A 25,000-nucleotide genomic window follows, 5' to 3' on the forward strand; every position below is an offset into this window, starting at 1 on the left:
CATTAACCCGGCCATTATACTCACATAATAATGGGACCTGCCAAAACCTTGTTATACGAGTAATATTATGGGTATTATAAACGTACTCATGAAACATGATCCAAGGCACATTTTTTTTTCTTTCAAAGCCCGATAACTGCCAGACTCTGGAAAAACTCGTATTTGAAAATTTGGCCAGAAAACTCGTCCTTCAAATATCGATTGATTTAAATAACCATTGTCATGGTTTTTCCTTCTTTTTAGGAAGAAGACGGGTGTTCGTGTTCCTTTCAAATAATATTCTCTCATTTCGAGAATCCATTAAGCATTTTCTTTCAACTAACTCTCAGCGCCCTCCCCATTAAATGTCCAGTCTGAAGCCAGCCAATCTAATTTGACACGTCTAACTGGTGACAAATAGCTAAAATGCGGTTGGTGTTGTACTTATGTTGATGCAATTTTCACCAGCCAGCCAGCAAACCACAGATGTTATCAGATATAACCATATTTTCCACAAGTTCTTCTTTATCTTTAAAAACTCATAACCCTCAAGCCTCAAACCAGAAGCCTTGAGCCATCAAGCGACATTTGTACCTAAAACCAGGCTTAAAATCTTTCTGTTCAATATTATGGCCCTAAACTCTGGAATACCATAACACAACCCATTAGTAAAATCAATATCTCAAATTTTAAACCTGCTTTAAACCCCCACTTTTTCACAACTCATTTTGCACCATACTGACAATGCATGACTATTATTTTAGAAATATGTTCGTTGATCCATGTTTAACTTGACAACTGATGTCCGTAACATAATATATTATCTATGACGCTCTTTGAGATGTTTATTGGGCAGCGCTCAATACGTGTTAAATTGATGATGATGATGATGATGATGATGATGATGATGATAAACAACAACCACCACCACAACCAACAACAACAAAAATTACTAACAACAACAACAACAACAACAACAACAACAATAATAATAATAATAATAATAATAATAATAATAATAATAATGATAATAATAATAATAATAATAATAATAATAATAATAATAATAATAATAATAATAATAATAATAATAATAATAATAATAATAATAATAATGTTGCAAGTACATTTTGGATCGATTTGTCTTTGTTTTACCAACTAAGCAGTATATGACGTAGCGACATTCTAGTAGTTGAATTCACCTGACGGGGCTTTGAACTTTAAACCAAGCTCTTTTATAACCCTTTTTCTTGCAGCCCGACAAGATCGCTCTTTTTTTCTTTTCATGATATTATTAGCGTTTGTTCTATTGAAGAGGAACGAAAGGACTTCGACACTCCTTTTCTCCGGTAGAGCCAAAAGTGAAGACTTAGCATTGACAAGAAAAGAATCAAAATGGATAAGACCAAGAAAACAGAGCGAGAGAGTCCAGTGCTTTTTCCTATACTATAAAGAATAAAAAAGATCTTTTTAAAATAACGTTTTCAATATCGAGAAAAAGGGGTGAATTAATTTTAGTTCTAATTGCGGACAGAAAAATAGAGCAAATTTGTATTCAATCAAAAGTTTTGAGGCCTGTTTTGAGGTAATGATAGTTTTGCTTTGATGGGTCTGGCACTAACCATTTAACTATCTATCTCCAGGTTCTTATGGTTAGGAACTACATTTTCTGTTTTCACGCCTGGTATTGTATCACCCAAGAATATTTTGTTATCAACTTTAACGTATGTCGTAAAACAGGAGATTTGTAATAACTTACAAACCAATCTAACTATCCAAGCAAGGGACCTGCAAAATTCAAGGTTTTCTCTACATTGAAATCATTTATAGTTTTGATGGCCTACGAAATCAAATAGGGCTACACTTAAAGCACACATTGATTACCCGTGATAGACCATCGTCTTGTATAGAGTGTGACGTACGACAACAGAATTAAAACGAATGATTGGGTGACGGTAATGCATATTCACGAGTAACAACGGAATAAAAGGTGAACTCAATGGCATTGCAGCCCTCTTATCCCTCGACAACGTGACTGAGGAGAGAAAGTCCTCATTACAGAAAGACCCAAAACATGCAATGTCTGCACTCTTTGTTGTTTTTAGACCGTCAGTTGCGTGATTAGTTCTCACTAAAGTTTTGAGTGTTAGTACGATTGATCTAGATGGCAGTCAGAATTGGTATTTTTATTTTTTATTTTTAAAAACAAGAACAACCCCCCCCCCCCCAAAAAAAACACACAAAAAAACAACAACAAAAAACAAAACAAAACAAAACAAACAAAACAAAAACAACCACTCAACCAACCAAACAAACCCTAAACGCATACCACCAATATCTTTAGAAAAAAGTACGAATTTCATGAGAGAAAATAATGTATCAACACAAAATGTAACACTTCCACCCAAATCTCTATGAATTGTCACTTTAAAATACTTTAAATTTGATATTATGTCATGACAGCTGTTATCAGTCAGGTGCTCATTTTCACGGAGAGAATGTTGTGAGGAAAGAGCATTTTTCAAGGATTACACTGCCCAAAGCAATACTCGAACCAGGAACCTACAAGTACGAAGGCGAGTATCATATCACTAGACCACAATAAAGCAGCAGCAGGTTTATGTCTGCAGAATGAATGTATTGTAATACCAAATCCGATAATAGTGTGGCTACTTTACCGTCAGTGGAATTTTAATGACGAGGACAAATCCGGACCGGTTCCATCCACCCACCACACTCCTTACATTATTGACGAGTAGGTATGCGGTGTTTACAACAACCACTTGAATATTGGGTCGGTGCCCGATGACCGGACTGGCGGATGGATAGCTTGAGCCAGTTCTCACATGGCGCTTTTTACATCAATGAGTTAGTAGGAAAACGGTATGAATATTCTTCAGTAAAAACCATGGTCAATTTATACAGACGCATTTTTTTTCTGAACGAAAATGATTTCAAATATGTGACCAATCGTCTCAAAAGGGTACAATGTCCTGATGAATCGATTGCTTAAAATTGAATTTTACATTTAAAAAATTGAGTTAAAAGGAATGCCCTTATTGAGGAGAGTGAGTTTTGTTTCTTAAATCTAAAATAAATAAATAAAAAACACTTAAATTAGCCAACTTTGATCATTATGCCGTTCTAAATATTTTTCATCTCTAGTTTATTCTGACATAATTCCAAACTGGCGCGGTGGGTTCGTCTGGCACGCGACTCACGAGCCTCAGTCTGGGGGGGCCATCGGATCATGTTTGGTGACTAAAATAATATGTTTGCCGGTGGAAAAAGTGAAAGTAGAAGAACACAATGCAGCGCTGTCAATCGGAACGCGGGTCTAATGTGCCCTCATGACTCAGAAGGCACCAATAATAATTCGCTAGAGGAACCAACATGTCAGAGTTTGATTGATGAACCACACTGCTACTGTGTCTGATGCCTGTACTACTCTACATCAATCCCATCTACAGTGATAAGATAGGTGCTAGTTGTAGTGGTTGTAACAAGTACAACAATAACGACGACGACAATATAATAATAATAATAATAATAATAATAATAATAATAATAATAATAATAATAATAATAATAATAATAATAATAATATAAATAGAAGTAGTAGAAGTAGTAGAGTAGTAGTAGTAGTAGTAGTAGTAAGTAGTAGTAGTAGTAGTAGTAGTAGTAGTAGTAGTAGTAGTAGTAGTAGTAGTAGTAGTAGTATAGTAGTAGTAGTAGTAGTAGTAGTAGTAGAAGTAGTAGTAGTAGTAGTAGTAGTATAGTAGTATAGTAGTAGTAGTATAGTAGTAGTATAGTAGTAGTAGAGTAGTAGTAGTAGTAGTAGTAGTAGTAGTAGTAGTAGTAGTAGTAGTAGTAGTAGTAGTAGTAGTAGTAGTAGTAGTAGTAGTAGTAGTAGTAGTAGTAGTAGTAGTAGTAGTAGTAGTAGTAGCTGTGGCAGTAGTCAACAAGGGAACTGGCAGGAGCAGGTGTTGTTTTCTACCACTGCAATGAATGCAAGCTTGTCACTACATCACCAGCTCGGCAATGAGTGTTAAAAGGACACCATGCGCGTTTAAAAGTACACCTTATCATACAACGATATTGGAAAACCTACTTCCGATTTCTATGTCATAAGTCATAAATGTAGTGATCTAGACAGATCGACCTATAGGTTTAGGCGGGCTTTACTATAGGGTCAAACAAAACTTCATAAACCGGTAAAATACTTCCTCCTTGGACTTGTCAAAGTCTTAATAAATTAATATCAAAAACGTCTTTATGTTTAAAACTTTTTGATAAGTTTGAGGTCATCTTAATTTATCTATAAATGAAGTACAAAGTAATACCTTCCTGGCAAAAAAACAAAACAAAAACAAAACAAAACAAAACAAAACAAAAAAATCTTCCTCCCCCATAAAAACGAACAATATAAAAAATTCAAAACAAAACAAAATGTCCAAGGGTGTTTACACTGTTCTGGAGAATAAGCAAAATTCCTGGGTTAAATTGATATAATGTGATAGAAGAACATGTACACCAATCATTAATATGAAGTAGGTCCAATGTTTTCCTCTTGTGTCGGGAGACCGAAGTCCATAGTTTTATAAAAAGTACAGGGGAAAAAATATTAAAAGCTCAATTAGAAAGAATTTGCTTGGTTCGTTTGTTTTACTTTTTCCTTTTTTTAAATTTCTATTTCTTAAAGAAGTGTTTGCTAGCGACACGTAAAGGTCATAATATTATCGTCGGGCAAAAACGCTATAATGTGACAGTCAAAAATTGAGCGGGAAAATGCGTTGACAAAGAGGACTAGATAGTTCAAACGTAACAGAAATAATAAAAAAAAATATATATATTTCAAATCTTTTATTTTATCCAAGAAACTAAAAAAAAAAAAAATAAAAATAAAAATAAAAAAAAAATAAAAAAAAAAGCCCCACAAAAAACCCAAGTAGACGTCGAACTCAAAATTTGTAAATGTTGATAGCAAGTATCCATATTATGCACATACAATCATTTCTGACATATTTCTTTCATAGCCTTAAATATTTTCTGTAGCAAAGATATGGGTATTTTTTGGCCCATCGTCTCATAGCGGTATTATGTAAGGATGAGCTAGATTCTGAACATTGAAATTATAGACGCACATGTGACATTTTGGGTCAATCTATAATATTCGTTGTGGTGGAAATAAATATTCAATGTCTGGCATTGCACACATTTCAAAGTTCTCATTTCTCATTCTCTTGCTCCAAAAGTCATTTTTTTTAGGTCCTATTCATCCTTGGTTTATACAGTTTTGAGACGATGGAGAAATTTTACTAGTAAATAAATAAATAAATAAATAAATAAATAAATAAATAAATAAATAAATAAATAAATAAATAAATAAATAAATAAATAAATAAATATCCACACATCTCCCTCTCGAAGAACGGTCCCAGGCGGGGTCTTATCAAAACGTGTGCATTCCCATTTTAGGACAAGGACAAAAAGAAAAAGACAAAAGATATAGGGATAAACTAGAAAGAGCATAAATTGACCTTTTGTTTGCCAGTGACGGGATGTCGAGAGTCTTCACTCTGAACAGCTGAAGCCTATCAACCCTGTCCACCTATCCGTGGATCGAATGTTGTAATAAACGGTGAGTAGCCAAGCGTAACGCAGTGCATTAAATATGAATGATCGAACTGAAACATGATGACTTGTCAAATATATTTAATACTTCAGTGTTGTGGGTTTAAAAATAAATAAATTATTTTTTAAAAAATAAATCATAAAACAATTAAAATATGTTATTAACAGCACAAATAAATGCCTGCTCCATCAGCTTTGTCTGAACAATTGGTTCTGCCAATACGATTATAGCTGTTTAACGCGAGAAGTTGCAATTCTTTGGAGCTGATTATTTTGTACCATTGAAACAAGACAGATAAAATTAAATTAAATGTTTCCACAGCTTTTCAAAACAACTTGGCACTGATGTCTCTTTGTGTTAATCTTTTTTCAAAAGACATTTTAGAAAGGGCTCACACTAAAAAAATATCTTTTTAAAAAATAAATAAAATAAATAATTAAAATGCCATAAAATAGGGAAAATAATAATAATTAATAATAATAATAATAATAATAATAATAATAATAATAATAATAATAATAATAATAATAATAATAATAATAATAAATCTTCTTTTTTCTTTTTAAATTGTCCTTTTGCTACCTTTTGGATAGGACGAATAATATTTTATTTGTTTAAATATAATTTCCAGATTTAATTCACGTTTCGGCACCTGATTACCCCAACACATTACCAGATGGAGGCGACTGTGCAGTACTTAAATAGCATATTGAATAACATCACTAAAGCGTGACCACAGCCGTTCAAAGATTCTCTGTATGTAAATATATGCAGTACGCGACAAAGCGTACTTCTATTGAAATGAAAAGAAAAAAAACATCGCTAAACCAATTATTGAAACCACAACGTAATATAATAACAAAGAAATAATAATAATAATAATAATAATAATAAAATAAAATAATAATAATATAATAATAATATAATAAAATAATGAATATATAATAATAATAATAATAATAATAATAATAATAATAATAATAATAATAATAATAATAATAATAATAATGATAATAATAATAAATTGAATTAATAATAATAATATAGTATAAAATGAAATTATTGGCTAATAGTAGCAATCTTAATTGTTATTAATTAATTTATTATTATTATTATTATTATTATTATTATTATTATTATTATTATTATTATTATTATTATTATTATTATTATTATTATTATTATTATTATCATTATATATCATTATTATTATTATTATCATTATTATTATTATTATTATTATTATTATTATTATTATTATTATTATTATTATTATTATTATATTATCATTAACAACAACAACAACAACAACAACAACAACAACAATATATAATAATAATAATAATAATAATAATAATAATAATAATAATAATAATAATAATAATAATAATAATAGAATAATAATAATAATAATAATAATAATAATAATAATAATAATAATAATAATAATAATAATAATAATAATAATAATTGACAAAGGTCTAATCATAGAACGAACGACGAAGACGTCACTCAGCTCTTCGTTATTGTCCCTCAATTATAAATTATAAACGTCTAAGGTTACACCTTGTCTTGTGTGTTGGTGCGAATGATCTGGCGAATTTAAACGTATACCACCAATAATTATATCTAAATGTAAACCGTGAAAATATAACAATAAAAGCTAAATAAAGACGATTGTTTGCCAAAAGCGTCACCTGTGACAAGTGTAAAAACCCGACAGACGAGGTCACCAAGACTTTTTATTTTTTTTTTTAACATTTAATTTTAGCCAGGAAATTTGAAGTTCAACGATTAAAATGATTCCCGACTTCCAAAAAGTCTAAAGCATTAAACAAAGAAGAAGAAGAAGACTCGTGTTTATGGTATTTTGCAAGGTTGACGATTTCAATCTATTGATATTTAACGTAAAAGTTTTCTGACTAAAATGAAAAAAATAATAAATAAATGAACTGATAAATAAATAAATAAATATAAATAAAGATTTGATGCTATGCGTTTAGCCAAAAAAACAACAACAAACAAACAAACAAAAAAAAAACCCCAAACAAAAAAAAAAAACAAACAAAAAAAACCCAAACAAACCTCACAACATGTTCCGGCCGGATATAACATACCAACACACAAAACTATGTGTGACACCGAACGTTTATAGTCTGGTTACTACAGTTTAGCGAGAATTACTCATAAAACGTGTTTTGCTTTTTCATGAGTACGACAGTATAGATAGAATGCGCTTGGCCAAGGAGTTCACAACATTGCCATCCGGAAGTATAACGGACCAACACACAATAACAAAGGCCTGAGTGACGTCATCTGCATACTATCTATAGATAGTTCAAAGATGACGTCACTCAGGCCTATGTTATTGTTTTTGCCATCCGCGTTTGTGAGTTGTTCTCACTAAACTGTATTAACCAGACTATAAAAGTTCATGGTTACACAGAGTTTGTGTGTTGGTCCGTTATACTTCCGGATGGCAATGTTGTGAACTCCTTGGCCAAGCGCATTCTATCTATATCCTTTTGATGTTATGCGTTTACGTAAAGGACCAGCTCTACTCGCCAGATGAATGAAACGGATACACAAAATTATCTATGTGTAACCTCTGACGTTTATAGTCTGCAAGAGGGAACTAATCACCCAACTGGCGGTCTATGTAATCGAGCCGAGTGACGTCTACTCCATTCCTTTTATTGAGGATCAAGCGTCGCGAATGGTTTATCATTAAATTCTAGTTCACAATGACATGATGCCTCAGAATAATCACTTTTGTCATCAAGGCAATTTTAAAAATAAATTCCTTTAAACTTCTGATTCAAAGGCCTTTTCAAATTTCTGTTTTGATTATTTCCAGGCTGGCTGCGATTGGGCTTTATAACAATGGCTAGGCCACGTAATTCCCTAGAAAAAAAACTATTTAAAGAAAACGCACAAACAACACACACACACACACACACACACACATAATAGATAATAACAACAACAAAAAAGAGAGAGCAAAACGAACCCCCCCCCCCAAAAAAAAAAAACAAACAAACAAAAAACAAACAAAAAAAAACAAACAAACAAAAACAAAACAAACAAACAAACAACAAAAAAAACAAAAAAAAAAAAAAAAACAAAACAAAAAACAACAAACAAACCCCCAGCTGAAAGCGTCCTCATACATAAATTCGTATTGACTTTGATTAAGAGGATCGCTTCTTGTGCGTGCGGCTATGTGGTCTTGTGGTATGACATTCGCTTTCGGATCGGAAGGCCAAGGGTTCGGGCTTCGCTAGGAGCATAGTTGAGTCCTTGGAAAAGGCTCTTTACTCGCATTCTCTCGCTCACCGTACTCAGGTGTAAAATGAATACACGGCCGTTAACAGCGTTGTCTCTGTCAGAAAGAAAAAAAGTGATATCGCCTGACAGACGTCATGTGACGTAGCCAGGGACGCTTTGTAAAGCGCTTTGAACACGTTTAGTGGATAGTTCTCTCTATAAAAGCTCAAATTTTTTGTTTGTTTTTAAACACAACTCTACCCCTCCCCCCTTTCAACATTAATCGCTTCGCTACATTTATTGCTAAAAACATGAGCTATCTATCGTCTCAGAACGGTATTGTATCAGCTAAAATCAGATGCCCCACCCCCAAATAAATAAATAAATAAAAGTAATTCAAAATGACAAGAAATGCGATCTTTTAGTAATTCAAATCCCCCCCCCCCCCCCAAAAAAAAAAAAAAACGCCCAAAAAAACAACAACAAAAAACATATATCTTTTGTGGTCAATAAAACATAAAAACATTAAATCGTACGTTTTTTTTGTTTATCCTTTTCTTGACAATTAAATTATATTTAAAGCAACTTTTGATTAATCCGCCCAGTCGTAGTCATGATTAGTGTGTTGAATGTCGTAAAACTGAGTGACTCCTTTGTGTCTTTGAAAAAACTAATTTTTGGCATGAATCGCACAATTCTTCCTGGCTATAATTTTTAATATATATTTCGGGTCAAAGTTAATAATACCACGACTATTTTCGAATACAATATATAAGGAGTACTCAATTTTACGACATTAAGCACTTATTCACATTGTCCTGAGCACGGCTGGGCGGGTTGTGCAAAAACATTTCCGTTGCCCAAACTTTAGTATTAACATCAACTCGACATTATACCGATTTTGGGCAGTGGGTCACAATTTGCCAACAAGTTTTTTTTTTTTTTATATATCATATGTAACGTTACAGAGAGCAATGAGCAACGTTACAAACGGATATCTAGCAATTAACACGAAGGAACTCTACCAACTTCTACCCGTGCATTGGAACGATGGCGTAATCAAGATTGATCGCCAACACCTTCGCTGAGACTCTACTACGAATGGTCCTCTTAACCAGTTAACTGCCGCACTCTGAAAAGAAACGTATTAAAAAATTTTAAAAGCCATAAAACTCGTCCCTCAAAAATCGATCGATTAAAATGACCCAGGTTTGAGAGTGTTTTTTTTTTTTTTTTTTTTTTTTTGCCAAGACGAGGTTCATTCTAATGAATCGATAATTGAAGGACGAGTTTTCTGACCATTTTTTAAAAATACGTGTCTTTCCAGAGTTCGACAATGAACTGGTTAAATACACTCGAGTGTATCTGATATGGGAAATGTTCCATTACTTGACAGAACGATAAGTATCAGAATGTTACACTTGACTAAATTCCCTCGACCTACCACTTTACTGAGATTCCAGCTCATACAACAAGGGGGTTCGGATAGCTCAGAAGGCTGAGAACTCGCTTCACAAGCAGTGGGACCGGTATCGACCCCTGTGTGCTGCCAAGATTTTTTCTGACACCTCTACCACCACAATTCCCCCCCCCCCCTCCCCCCTGTCCAGCCAGCAGCGAGCAAGCAATTGTTATTGTCCGTTTAAAGCAATATAAACCGGGATAAACTCCGGCTTCATATGCATTGTGGCTCTAAAGGATTACTAAGCTCGTAATATGGCAACCAACTCGGAGCTAAAAAAAATGGTTATCGAGATTTAATTGATGTCCAACGACGTCTTTTCACGTGCACAACTAAAGATGACACATTCCACCGTCAATCAAGACCATATTATGGGACAATAAAACAGATAGTAATGAGAGAATTGCCCACCTGCCCTGATAAGTGAAATAGTACCACCAATGATTTTAACCTACTCCTGTTGCTTCTATAGAAAGGACGCGAAAAGGGGAAAGGGAGAAGTTGTTGTAGACACGTTCCTTGTTTCACAAATACATAATATGGAAATTTGTGACCGGTCGCCTCAAAACGGAATTATATCTGTGTGAACCCGAAACTGAAAATCCAGTTATAACTGTAACGTATATAATTTTGATTAAAATAAATGCCTTCGTTGAGGAGAGTTTTGTTTTGCTGACATAAAAAAGAAGCTAGCAAAATAAATAAATTAATTAATTAAAAAATAATATACTATGTTTTTAAAAACCACAATAAATAATAAATAAATAAATAAACACAAGAAAAAATCCCAAACAAAAAACAAAACAAAACATAAAAACCCAAAACCCCGAAAAAAACCCGTTCATTTCCAACTTGCAGTCATTTCTACTTCAAGCATTTGTTTTCTTAATCGGGTTAATTCCTACATTATACGGGATTGACTCGACGGGTCACATATGGGGTTAATTCAATTCTTGTCTGAGGATTAGACTGCGTGCTCTGTTCTTTCGAGATTTCCAACGACGGAAGACGATCCTTTCCTAACGCTCTCCGCTCTCCGATTTCAGCATCCCCGGGGATGCGGCGCGAGTGGTTTGGTGAAGCTTATCTTAAGTGTAGCTGAATTTGTGCCAATTTGCCATTCGACAAAAAACAACAAAAAACACACAAAAAAAAAAAAACAACAAAAAAAAAAACAAAAAACACATCATTATTAAATTTTAATAAAAGGTTATGGTCATGGTAAAATTTTGCTTTCATTAGTTTCTCCGAGATAATGAAATATTTTTTTGAAAAAAAAAAAAATAAATAAATAAATTTTAAAAATCTAAAAAAAAAAACAAAAAAAAACGGACGCCCTAGTACCCCCCCCCCCCCCCCCCCTTAAAAAAGGGGGGAAAAAAGAAAGAAAGAAGAAAACAAAAAGCAAAACTAGCACACCAAACCGTTGACAATAAGTGTGGACAAAGTTTCACATTTCTCCACTTGTCCGTGACACTTTTTATAAGCAACAGCTTTAATTTTGTAGGATGGATCCTCCGTTTATCAATTTATTTGCATCATTCTCATCACAGCGATACTTATGAAAGCTAAATTTCACCGCAACTTTTTATTATAACTTAATATTGATACTTTTGTGTCGAGTGTTACGAAAACGACCTTCTGGAACAACCTCAGCTACATCTGAAAGGCGTCATGTCTCGTCCTAAAGTGTCACTTTTGACTAGGGATCCCTTCTAAATCGCTTTGAGCACATATAATGGACACTACTCTATATAAATGCTCAAGTTAAGAGTAAATAGATGATAAAAACGAAACAAAACAAAATAATACCCCCCCCCCCCCCCCCAATACTAATATTGATTTTTTTTTTTAATACAAGAATCACATTAAGTATTATTTTCTCTATAGAACTGTCTTTTGACATAGAGGGTCTAGTAATAATTATAAATTGAACTTTTTATACAGAGCAATATCCACTCAACGTGCCCAAAGCGCTTTACAAGTTTACAAGGGGTCCCTGGCCAACAGCAACATATAACATTTAGGACGGGACATGACGCCTGTTAGGCAATATTAATTTTTTTTTTCGGACAGACAACGCTGTAAACGCAAGGTACTCATTTTACACCTGAGCACGGTGACTCAACTATGCGCCGAGCGAGGCTCAAACCCGGGACTTCCGATCCGAAAGCGAGTGGCATACCATAAGACCACATAGCTGCACATTATATAGTGCACAAAAGGGCGTAGCAATTATAAGAGAGGAAAAAAAGTAATTTATTGTATTGCCATAACTTTTAGTCACCACATACAATGACTTAAGTTTGAAAACCCAAATTGTTTAGGGATCCGTTGTTATGGAAATGCTCTCAAACAACGCAAAATACTTTACATTACCACATTGTTGAATCAAGGGCATAATTATTGCAATATGGTTATCCCAACTACAAACATTATACTACGCACCATACGCCACACGCCTATCCGAGACTTATCGAGGAATTACACATTTTTAAAAGGGTATAAAAAGTTACAAAGATAACTTGATATCAGTGAAACTCCAATTAACAAAACAAAAACAGAAAAAATTAATAAAAAGTTTAAAAAATAATAATCCCAAAATCACATAGAGCGTCATGAAAGCTGCATGTCACACAACACTATTTTCGTGTAAGCACTGCATTTAAATTGAATCTTTAATAATAATAAATTTTAATAATAATAATAATAATAATAATAATAATAATAATAATAATAATAAAAATAATAATAATAATAATAATAATAATAATAATGATGATGATGATGATGATGATGATGATGATGATGATGATGATATAAATAAATAAATAAAATAATTAATGAAATAAATTAATTACCTTCGAAGTGAATTTCAAATATCCATACAGTCCAAGGAAAAGGAGAGAAGACCTTCCGAAAAGTGTCTGAAAGAAAAGAAAAAAAAACAACAACTTTGTTTAAAACAATTAAAGAATATAATATATCATAAAATAATGGCCTTAAAATTTAAAGATATCTACATTTGACGGGATATTACCATAACAAACGCTGAGCTATGGAATTCCCCAAACAAACCGGTACGACTAGTGACCCAATATGATTCCAAGCTTTACCTTTGGTCTACCCAAGCAACCCCTTTGTGGCGATAAATCCCCCTGGAATCTAACACATACTTACTGACCAATTGAAGGTGGGGTATCGGAACTTGACGGATAAGTAGATGGTCTATTAAACGGACAAACACAGACGTAAATGCGTGCCGCATGGGACAGAATATAATAGAGAAAGAGAAAGGGAAAGAGAGAGAGACACACACACACAGAGAGAAACAAGAGAGAGAGAGAGAGAGAGAGAGAGAGCGAGAGAGAGAGAAAGAGAGAGAGAGAGAGAGAGAGAGAGAGAGAGAGCGGGGGGGGGGGGGGGGGGGCATAGGAGAGCGAAGAAAAAGTAAGAGACACACAGAGAGAATCAAAAAAAAAACAAGAGAGAGAGAGAGAGAGAGAGAGAGAGAGAGAGAGAGAGAGAGAGAGAGAGAGAGAGAGAGAGAGAGAGAGAGAGAGAGAGAGAGAGAGGGCATTTTCAATAAACGAGTTTTAATTTCTCTTCCAGTTTTTATTCTGTAATTTCCCAATATCAGACACAGCCTCTCTCTCTCTCTCTCTCTCTCTCTCTCTCTCTCTCTCTCTATATATATATATATATATATATATATATATATATATATATATATATATATATATATATATATATATATATATATATATATATATATATATATATTATATAAGTATCAATCCACTATTAAGGTGACCACTGTGAAATGCACCAATTGGAGGACCAAGCATATGTCTTGTTCAAATTGATTAAACTGTTCAATCTTTGTTCAAATGAGTATAGTTTGATTCCCTACAATGATTTATGAACACAATTCTGATGCTTGATGATCACAATGGTATATAGAAAATTACTCGGTCCCCCTAATGTTTTACTAAGTGTTTCTGTAGCTTTAAGGAGACATTTGGTAAAAACATGTTTTTAGGGAGACCACATTAAAAAACCCTTTTAGGGAGCCCAGTATATGTTTATATATGTGTATACCTAAGAGTGCATTTTCAAGTGAGCTACCACCAAATTGTCTAAAATAAAGTAAGTCCTTAAGATTAAGAGCTTCATGGCCATAGTGTCGAAGCTTATCCCAGTCCCAGTGTGCGTAGAGTGAAGTGGCCGAGCAACGCATTTACTAACTCCTGGGAAGGTCCATCCCTCAGAAGGGGCGCTCAGGGAAATAACCTGGGACTCAAACACGGCAAAAAATATTCCCAGTTGCTCCGTGCGCCATTGTTTTTGCAGTCCCCGACCCCTTTAGAAACCTGACGACCCAGGTTAAGATCAGAGATAGAAGGGACCAGGCAGAGGAGTTTATTTGTTGTTGTTGTATACCACTGAATGGACTTGGTTTGTTTTGTTTTGTTTTTAAGGGTTTTACGGCGCTTGCAACACATTAAGGTCATATCAGCGCAGTAAAAAGGAAGAAAATGGGATAGTAAAAAGTTCTGGAACTACAATTAGAGCACCCAAGAAAAAGTAAGGCAAAGGGGATTTGTTTCAAATAGGAAACAGTAGATTCCAAGAGCCCACTATCAAAGTACTTAGTTTGAGATCACCTAAACGTCTCATTCAGACACAAGCACAGGTCCCAACAAAGAGGGATACACTCAAATGTTTACAAAGCATAAATAATATGTAAACAAAACAATAAAGAGCATAACAGACAGATGATTTACAAGGGAAAAATATAATCTCCCAAAACTCGAACTATACATTTGACTGTTTCCCTCTCAGCCAGGTCCTGGACAAAACCAAGTAATCCCATCCCGAGACAAAGACAGAAAACAAGTTGGAAAACAGACATAGGGGGATAGAAGACGCAACGAGTACGTCCCTGCCCATTATGGGAAGTCGGGAACCCCACCCAGTGAATGGAGTTGGATGGATAGGACAGCAGATCTGATGGACACAATGAACGGCTTCAATCAACATCTCATTCACTTTAACTTGCACAATGCTTGCTTTGGTTTCGTGGTAGACAGTTCGTCTGACGCCCGAGTTGCCAGGGTTCGAATCTATATTTGTGGCGATGCAGAGTCATTGTAAAAGTCTCATTTACAGTCTCACTTGTGTTAATTGGAGTACGTTACTGAATTGTAACAACGTTGTTCTGTTCGTGTCCATATAAATGTACTACCAGCTGCACGTTGAGCTCATTGTGGGTTTTATGATACATCAAGCTCGTGTAAAATTACATTTACATTTGACCGAAAAATGATACATAACGATAGAAGTCTACAAATCATATTGCAGGTTTATTTCAGTTCCAAAAGCCATCACAAACATTCATCCACTGTATCACATAAGTCTTTGGTCACCAAATAAAAGCATGAAGTTTGCTATGTGTACAGTGCAACATAAAAGGATAGAAACAGTTTTACTGATAAAACCCTCAAATGATAACAAACCAATATGTTGTTGCTGGTAAGTTGCTTAATTGCATTTGTTAAAAAGCATAAACTGTGAAGCAAAAGTGTTGAAAATCGTTTGAATAAAGTTTAATGCAAAAAAAAAATAATTCTTAAGCACTTTATGCCGTTCTAAGCTGTCGTTGCTGCATTTTTTTTCATTATTAATTATTATTATTCTGATTAAGGATGAGGGGATAAAGAAAGAATGAAATTAAATGCACAGAGGTGTCATTTCTTGACAGTCGCCTCTAAAGATTGCAACTCTTAAAATTATCATAAAAAGAATAGTGAAATTTTACATTAGGTATCTAGAAAATGCTGAACATAAAGCTACATTGGCCAATTAAGTTAGGGTTAGTAGAAAGACTTTTTATTCTGCCATATCTGATTCTTTCAGATAGTTCTACATAGCTGCCAACTTTTCAAAAATAAAATAAGGAACGCTCATTTGGCCCGGGATGAGGGACGATGTGTGCCGAAGCCCCCCCCCCCCCCCCCCCCCCCCCCCCCCCCTTCATCGAATCGCAACATATAAAAGTCAGCCTTTTTAATTACTATTACTAACACTAACAAGTTTGAGATGACAGAGGCTAGTCCAAATGTTGCTCAATTATCGGGTTTAGTACCAGCACATTTGAATCGTTAAAATGACACTTTCCACAATGATTGTTGTTTTGTTTTTAAGGGTTTTACGGCGCTTGCAACACATTTAGGTTATATCAGCGCCAGTAAAAAGGAAGAAAATTGGATAGTAAAAAGTTCTAGAATTACAGTTGAAGCATCCAAGAGAAAGTAAGACATAGGGGAACTGGGAACAAATAGGGATCAGATGTAGATTCCAAGAGCGTATCACCAATGTACTTAGTTTGAGATCACCTATAAGTCTTATCCGGACACAAGAACAAAATCCAACAAAGAGGAACACACTCAAATGCTTACATTATACATTAAAAAATAACAAATATAGTAATAATACATAACAGAGAGATGATTTACAAGGAAAAAAATATCATCTCCCAAACAATAAATATGCATTTGACTGCTTCCCTCCCAGCTAGGACTCCGGCGAGGGCCAGGAAAAAAACAAGTAATCTCATTCCAAGACAAAGACTGAAAGCATGTTGGAAAACAGATATAAGGGGATAGAAGACACAGTGTGTACCTCCCTGCCCGCTATGGGAGCTTTCCACAATGAGATCAAAATTCAGAACGGACAATATAAAGAAAGAATTCAACTGCCTCAACTTTGATAAGGACCAATACACAAGAAGCACAATTGTAAAATAAATGAAATAACTTAAGATGGTTAGAAATGCATAACTACCAACCTGGTACATCACTTGAGAGGGCGTTTTGGGGTAAAAATTAGGTGAGTTCAGATAAAAAGTAGACGATTGCATATATGTTTTCTTTCATGCAACATAATGGTCTGTAAGTAGTATACTATAATAGTAGTTATAGTAAAATGCACCTCTAAATATTAGAGAATTCCTACTTCTTTACTTTGACAAGATAAACACACCTAAAAATGGAGTATACTTATTTTTCTTGAACCTAAACCGTTACAAAAGCTTGCTTGAAAAAAAAAAAATTAAAATCAGATGAAGATGTTTTTAAAGGGATTAAATTTATATATTTCATAAATTAATAAAGGGAAATAATCATTGTCATCTTTAATCAATATAAGCAATTGATTTTCTTATTGAATACCTTCCAATCAAAAAGGTGGATTTAATTTTATTCTTAATTAAAATAATATTTGTAACAAATAGTGAAAGTATCAATACTGTCTTAGAATATTCAAAGTATATCGAGGCTAACATCCATATCCTATGCAAATCTCCAATACATTATGAAAGGTTTGAGTAAAATACAGGCGTCATATAAACGAATGGAACTTTTTTAATTGTTGAAAATCATTTATGATAGAGGCATAATTCAAATTAAAGAGCTACACAAATGGAGATTATGCTCTCACTGGACACCAATAATAATGATAATAATAATAACAACAATAGTAGTAGTAGTAATAGTAATAATAATGGATCAATAATAATAATTCATTAGGCTCACATGGCTTTTTTACCAGAAATTAGTCAAAAATTACAAAATACGGATTTTGAACTAAAAATAAGCACTTACTGACTCAGGAAGTCAAATACGGAACAAATCCGTTTTTAACAGAACGGTTGACAGCTATGGTTCTACAAAGCATTTGTCTCTCAAGCTGAGCAAATGAATGTTCATATAATATAAAAAAGGATATTGCAATGATGAACAGATTGTACTATATAAAGATAAAACGTTTTTGTAAAACCCCAAAATATGTCAATAACACTATACAATACAATGAATGTAATACAAATCAAATTCATGATTGTCATTACACCGATTGAAACGCTCTTTCCCTTCTATATTTATTTCTTTCATTAAAAATCTTTGTCTTCACCAAACTAATTAGTGTACCTTCAGGGATTCCTTTTTGTGAAAATACCCTGTGGTGTTTTAAGAACAGAATAATTTCAGACTTTCTAGGTAATGATCCCCTTGAACCATGTGCTGAAACATCTTCGACAAAGTTTTTAAAATATGACTTGACTCTATCTGTATCCTCATCTGACCATGACATGTATCTCCGATTTTTGCTTGAATTCCTCTTGGGTTCAGTTTGTTTTGAAGAACACGTAAGCTGATTTGGCACTCCTGCTTCACCATCAAATATTTCTTCTTGATTTGCAGCTGTTACTATGGATGTTCCAAAATTTGCATTTGAGTCTCTATTCACTACAAAGTCATTTGTTTCAATGTTACAATTTCCTTCCCCAGTGACCGATGCTGAGTTATCAATTTGACCCAAAAAATGACCAACTTCTGTTATTTCTCGTATTGCAAGTGGACACTGATAAATGTTTTGATTGATTGATTCACTGTGTCCCATATGTCGATAGAAGACATCTCTCTCGTGTTGTGGGACATCAAGTAAGGCAAATAATGTCGAAGCTCGGTGCCTGAATTTATCAGCTATTAACAACTGGGGTTTCTCTAAATCCTTTACTAAGGAAGTGACATATTTGATGGCAATGTAACCACTTACATGATCTTTGGATATTCCTGTATTTGGAAAAAGAAATGGGTTGTCTGAAATATCAACAGCTTTACGCTCCTGTGCAAGTTTCCTTAAAGGCTGAATTGTGTCATTGGGTATCAACACAGGGACCAACATCTTGCTTCCCTTTCCAGACTGATAGGCCAGCTTATACTTCTCAAGTAACGCTTTTTCCAGAGGATCAGTGACATGTTGTACAAGCTGGGGATCAACCCATACACCTGAATCTGCATCATTCCAGTCTTTTAACAACATCCTTGCGGGTTCTCCGCCTCTCCTCGCATTAAACATTGTAAGCCTAGCTACGATGACATTGCGAAGCCTAACAAACATATGTGAATCAAATAATTGATAATCATCCTCACAAATACGGACCATCTCTTCAGTAATAAATTGCCGTAGCTTTATATCATTCTCTAATGGCATCTCTTTGGGTTTTCTCAAATTTGTTCTCTTTGCTTCACATTGAACTCTGGCTGTAAAAAAAATACTATCCCAATTATAATCCAGGACAGCTTTGAACAAATCTATCTCTGCGGATTCTTCCATTTTGTTTTGCATTATATATTCCCCTTTTAAGAAATTAATTAACTTTTTCAATATAAATCCAATTGAAAGCTTCAAGCCTGCTTTCAATGTCCCATCCTCTTTCAAAGTCATTTCAGAAATGGTTTGCGATATTTCATTAAAGTTACAACGCTTCACCACGTCCTCTCCAGAGAAAGAAGGTTGATTTGTTCTCTTCCTAGTTTTTAAAATCAAATTTCCTAAGATGCGTAAATCACTCATTATAACTTTTCTCTCCTTCTTTGAACTTTTACTCCACAATTTTGTTCCTAACAATACTATAGCTTTGTCTGATCGACACAAATTTCCCACTTCATCATTCCGAAATTTGTCAAGAATATTCTCCTTTATTTCTTTACTTGCATTGGGAGCCACGGGATAAAATTTTACAACCCCAGTACACAGAGCATGCTCAGTACTACATTTCTTTTTGTGTTCATAAACCCTTCGTCCAGAGTAAAACCCCTTACAGCCAGCACACATAACAACTTCATGTGACCCTTGTGCTCTCTCACGCATAACTATTGAATTGTTTCTAGTGTTTGAATAAAAAATGCCCTTTTTCTTGAGATTCTCCATTGTTCTATCCCTTTCCTTTACAGGCTGTTTCATGGCCTCTGTAACTTCTGTCTCATCTTTGTGTTTCCTCATCAAATGCCTTGAGAGTTTTGTTTGCAACTGTCCACAGTATGGACAGGGTCTCCTTGGCTTTTTGTATTTCTCTGGGAAAAAAAAAGAAGAAAATAAAGCACATCATGCTATGAACTATGAAAATAAATCGATAGACAGATCGTATGCACATCAGCTACATGACAGCGATAGAGAGGAATAGCATTCCAAATATTTAAGGCCTGGACAAGTAACTGTCATAATTCCTTCTTGTTATATACTTTTCTACCATCTATTCCTTTGGAAGAGGTATGTTAGATTTGTGGAGACCTCTGCCACATAACAAATCCAGTGAAAAGACGCCATATTTTTGTTTTGAAATAGAAATAAATAGATCAATCCACCCACTTCACTGGGTTCAGGGTTCCCTCTTCATTATAATCAAAATATGAACATAAATCGGAATAGTAACACATTGAAGTCTCATCTGAATACATAGATTGTCCTTTGTTGTTTCAGCGAAAAATCAGACAGAATGTCAAAAGAATTTTAGGTTTTTCCCCAACCACCCCTTGGAGGGATCAGTATCAGCGGAATGGTAAGCGTCATGTTTTTTACGTTGAGCAACAAAATTTACTCCAAATGCTTCACTCGACCCATGCGGAAAAGCAATCAAGAATAGACCCAAGTCCTATCCAAAGACTAACATTTCATTTAAGTTTATTGTAGGCCCTTGGCCAATCGACAAAATTCAATTCACATAAATTATTTACAACAATCAGAAATTAATTATATCAATAATAGTAATAGAATGCAATGAAGGCAATATCATAATAATAATAATAATAATAATAATAATAATAATAATAATAATAATAATAATAATAATAACAGTAGCGGCAATAAGTAACAATTAATATAGTAACAAAAGTAATAATAGACTATAGTTCATAGTCATAACAATGACTTTCTTTGTCATTGAGGGAGTGAGAAAACATCACCGGCTGGCAGAACAAACAGCCGACATCAATCAAACGTCCTCCAGACCGGTTGAGCATCGGCTTCATTAATTCCTTAAAGACTTCCCCCCAACTGCCTGAACGATGCTGATGCCCAGACAACTTAATCCTGATTTATATTTTGTGGAATGAAATATGACATGTATATGCCGGAAATATTTCAATAACAAACACACTGTTCAGATAGAAAATATTTGAGTCTTGCCTTTGTTAATTGACACAGGTAAGTTAGGAAAATAAATGCTAGTAAAAACGATCAGCAAGTTCGTGAACACTGCTTCTCAACTCGAACATATGTTTTCATCAAATCTACACACATCATGTTGTGAGCTGAATTTTAATGATCTCAGTTGTCATTGAAAGGACACCCAAGAATTTTAGAATAAAGAAAAATATTGAACCTGGAAGTCAAAAGGGTTTGTAGCACAGCAGACATTATCAAAGTATAATTTTAGTACCGACAAATTAAAAAGAAAATGTGCTTTCTTTAAATGCTCCCAATCATCATATACTGTTTAGGTTGCAAGATTAATAAAAATGTTATCTACTCTGATTCTCGTTAAGTTTCCAGCTGGTCTGTGAAAAAAAGCCTTAAGCATCATAGAAATACAAAGAAACAGTTTTAATATATAGATGGGTTGTAACAAAAAAACCATTTTAACACTTACAATACAAGCAATTTAAGTCTATTACAGACAAAAAAACCCCCAATAAAATAAACATGAACATTTTTATGGCTGGTTTCACTGATATCACTCACACATTGGGGTTTCAGATTCTAAGATGTCCACCCTATCAAATTTGGATTTGTGCTTGTTATGTAAATGGTAGCGTATTTTGCGACGCAGCACTGCCAAAACAGAAAAAAATGCAATAACACAAATGCAGCACCATGGAGGGGGTGGAAGTTTTCTTTTAAAAGGAATGGGTAAATTAAAATTGATCCCACAAATATCAAAGGAGAAGAATGACAAAAAAATGACTCACCATTGCACGTAACACGTTGGTTTGCAAGTGTATAGCATTCGGGTTGAACCTGGGTCCCAGACTGGCAACGAGGTTCAGTCTGTGATAGTTGTGGATGAGGCTCTGACTGAGTTGGGGAATGAGCACTAGGTTCCAGAGACAATGATGTACTCAGCATTGGGTACCTCACAGAGTACGTAGAGGAATCAGACTCGGAGTCAGCAACAAAATCGGGACCCTGTATATTTTGTGGAAAAGATGACAGATCAATCAATTTATTCATGTTGACAATAAACATGAAGAGCCATTGTTTAATAATCCAACTAAACAATTAGCTGGTTAATAATGCAAGTATAATAAAAAAGAGTTGAGAAAGGCAGACATATTGTCTAAGTATTTAATATGTTCAACTGTGCTTGGATAAATATAGATACACCAACCAGGGTTTCAGTAAACCGTTTTTAACCAACTCTTTAAATCCTACACCAGGACCAACAACTACAAAACAATTTTTTATATCACTACGATTCTGGACATATAAACGGTTGTCATTGCAACAATATGAACTTCCTAACCTTGCAACTGCAATATAGTTAACAAAAAAAGTTGATAAACATTACGATGCAAGAGAATTTGGACAAAATGCGAGATCAAAAGTATAATCCCAACAGAAGCTATTTTAATTTTTCCTGGAAACGCATCATTTTCACATTTTGTCAAATAAAAAACAAACGACTTCAAATGTGAATGGCTCATCAATGAATATCACTTCAAAATATAACGAGGAAGGTTTAAAATAGTGTTATTGTTGGCGAAGTCCACTGCAAAGAAAAATTTTTAACAACAAAAAACTAGGAGATCTCACTGGTGTAAAACAGTGTTGTCCTTGTCCTGAAATATTGTATTGCGCCTAACAGACTGCAGGTCTCATCTTTTGTGGCAAATGTGTTTTGTCCACCACAAAATATGGTGATGTGAAGCATTTTGAGCATGGTGCCAACTGTGGATAAACGCTATACAAATGTTATGATTTTATTTTAATGTACATACTTACCACAAATGAATCATGTGATATGGAACTTTGTTCTGCATCACTTTCAGGCTCTGAGTTGGAGTCTATATAGAAAATAAAAACAACAAAAAAAAGCTGAAGACTATCATGTGCAAGTTTTTCTCTAAACTCTTAAACATAAAATCATGCCATCTTATGCTGTAAAAGGATTTTTAAAAAATTATTTACCTTATGACTATTGTCCTTTGGAAAAAAAAGAAAATTAAGTCCGAAACCTTCTGGCTATTTTCTTTTAAATTTCAAGAACGTCAGAGTTGGCAAGGGAGGACGGAAATATAATTCCAGAAACCAATCTGTCTATAATCATATCCATATGATAGTTTTTCGTTCAAGATTCAGGTACAGTCCACTTAGGATAATCGCAATACCTTGGGATCATCGAAAATGTTGGGATTAACCGAAATTCAGTTTCCTGTCCACTATTTCAACATTTTACACATTTATTGTCAACTCAAACCAGTAAATAATATTCTTAGTCAACCACATATAGAGCAATTTGATTGAAACAAAAACCATATGGCAGCCCCGTGTAGATTTGTCAACCAAAAGCAGCTATGAAGCAAGCCGATATCTTATTCAGATTGGAAGAAGTTTCAATCTTTTTTCTCAACAATTCAACATTTGTCAGAGTTAAAGAGATTAGCCTTAATGAGAGACAATAAGCTCTCACCAAACTCATTGGTCACAATGCACAGTTGTTAATCCTAAAACAAAGGATATCGCTCAGTCTCTCTTTATAACTGTCATTTATAACCTGTTGTCAAGATTATGACCAGCCCCACCCCTCTTCTATTTAATGGCCACCGATGACGTCACAAACCCATACTGCAGAGCCCCGCCCTCTTTCGACTCTAACAGAGTGGTGACACACTACTGTAGCATTAAATCCTGCTCACTCTCGATTCTTCAACCTGTCACGATTTCATCCATGATGAAATTTAATCATGATATACTGTTTGATTTCTTGAATTTACCACTTTTTAAAAAACCGAAGTTTGTTGCAATTAACCAGTGACTTTTATATAGAATTATTTCCATTGCTTAGGAAATATTGTGATTAACCGAAAGTTGCGATTAAATGAGTTGCAATTATCCGGAGTGGACTGTAATAGTATTACACATCATGACTCAAAAAAAAAAAAAAAAAAAGCAAACTATGTGTACCTAAATGTTATTCATTTCCTCATCAAATTACATTCTTACCACTAACATCATAGATCACATCAAAAGGGTTGTCTGGATTGACAGCAAGACATTTTTCAGGATTTTTAAAGCTCAAATCTCTCTGATCTGAAGTTACAAAAGAAATAGCATATTCTCAACATTAAACTATGATTTTGTGATGGCTGTGATATGGCATACTGTATGCATAAAGCAAGATGCAAAGACAGGTTTAAGTTTAAATTATTTTATATTCTTTTCAAAAATCCATTCTAGTTTTGCCAAAATAAAATAAACACGAGAAGTGTTGAGTTGGATAGCGCTAAAACTAAAAGTAGTAGTGGTAGTAGTAGTAGTATTAGTAGTAAACGACAGATCTTACTCACTAGTGTGAATCTACAGTCTACAGAAGTTCCCGAATTATCTGACTCCACTTCCAAATGACTGACTGACAAGTGACAATCATCAATCGGTGTGTGATGTCTACCCTATTGAAAATCTTAAATCAACTGTGATGTAATAAGAATGGCCAATAACTTACCATTATAATTATCTCGGTGTCTCTTCAATGATGCCTCCAGCATCAATTTACCCCACGATGCCATAGACGTCTAGTTTGGAACTCAGCAAGTGAC

General features: G+C 34.1%; 1 protein-coding gene across 2 annotated transcripts in view; it reads right to left on the bottom strand.

The window, feature by feature from the left end:
• Positions 1 to 25,000, bottom strand: part of LOC144966027 (uncharacterized) — a 92,315-nt gene that overhangs the window by 20,062 nt on the left and 47,253 nt on the right. The window contains exons 1-2 of one of the 2 annotated variants that reach the window (XM_078902017.1): positions 13,460 to 13,477; positions 13,205 to 13,270 (exon numbers count right to left, since the gene is read on the bottom strand). The gene's annotated coding sequence lies outside the window, so the exon portion shown is untranslated. Of the gene's footprint in view, positions 1 to 13,204; positions 13,271 to 13,459; positions 13,478 to 25,000 lie in introns of those variants that run through there. The other variant, XM_078902016.1, reaches the window with a different exon arrangement.

Source organism: Berghia stephanieae, chromosome 2 (assembly GCF_034508935.2).
Source record: "Berghia stephanieae isolate SIO BIC M18660-M18661 chromosome 2, UCSD_Bste_1.3, whole genome shotgun sequence".
Taxonomy (NCBI): domain Eukaryota; kingdom Metazoa; phylum Mollusca; class Gastropoda; order Nudibranchia; family Aeolidiidae; genus Berghia; species Berghia stephanieae.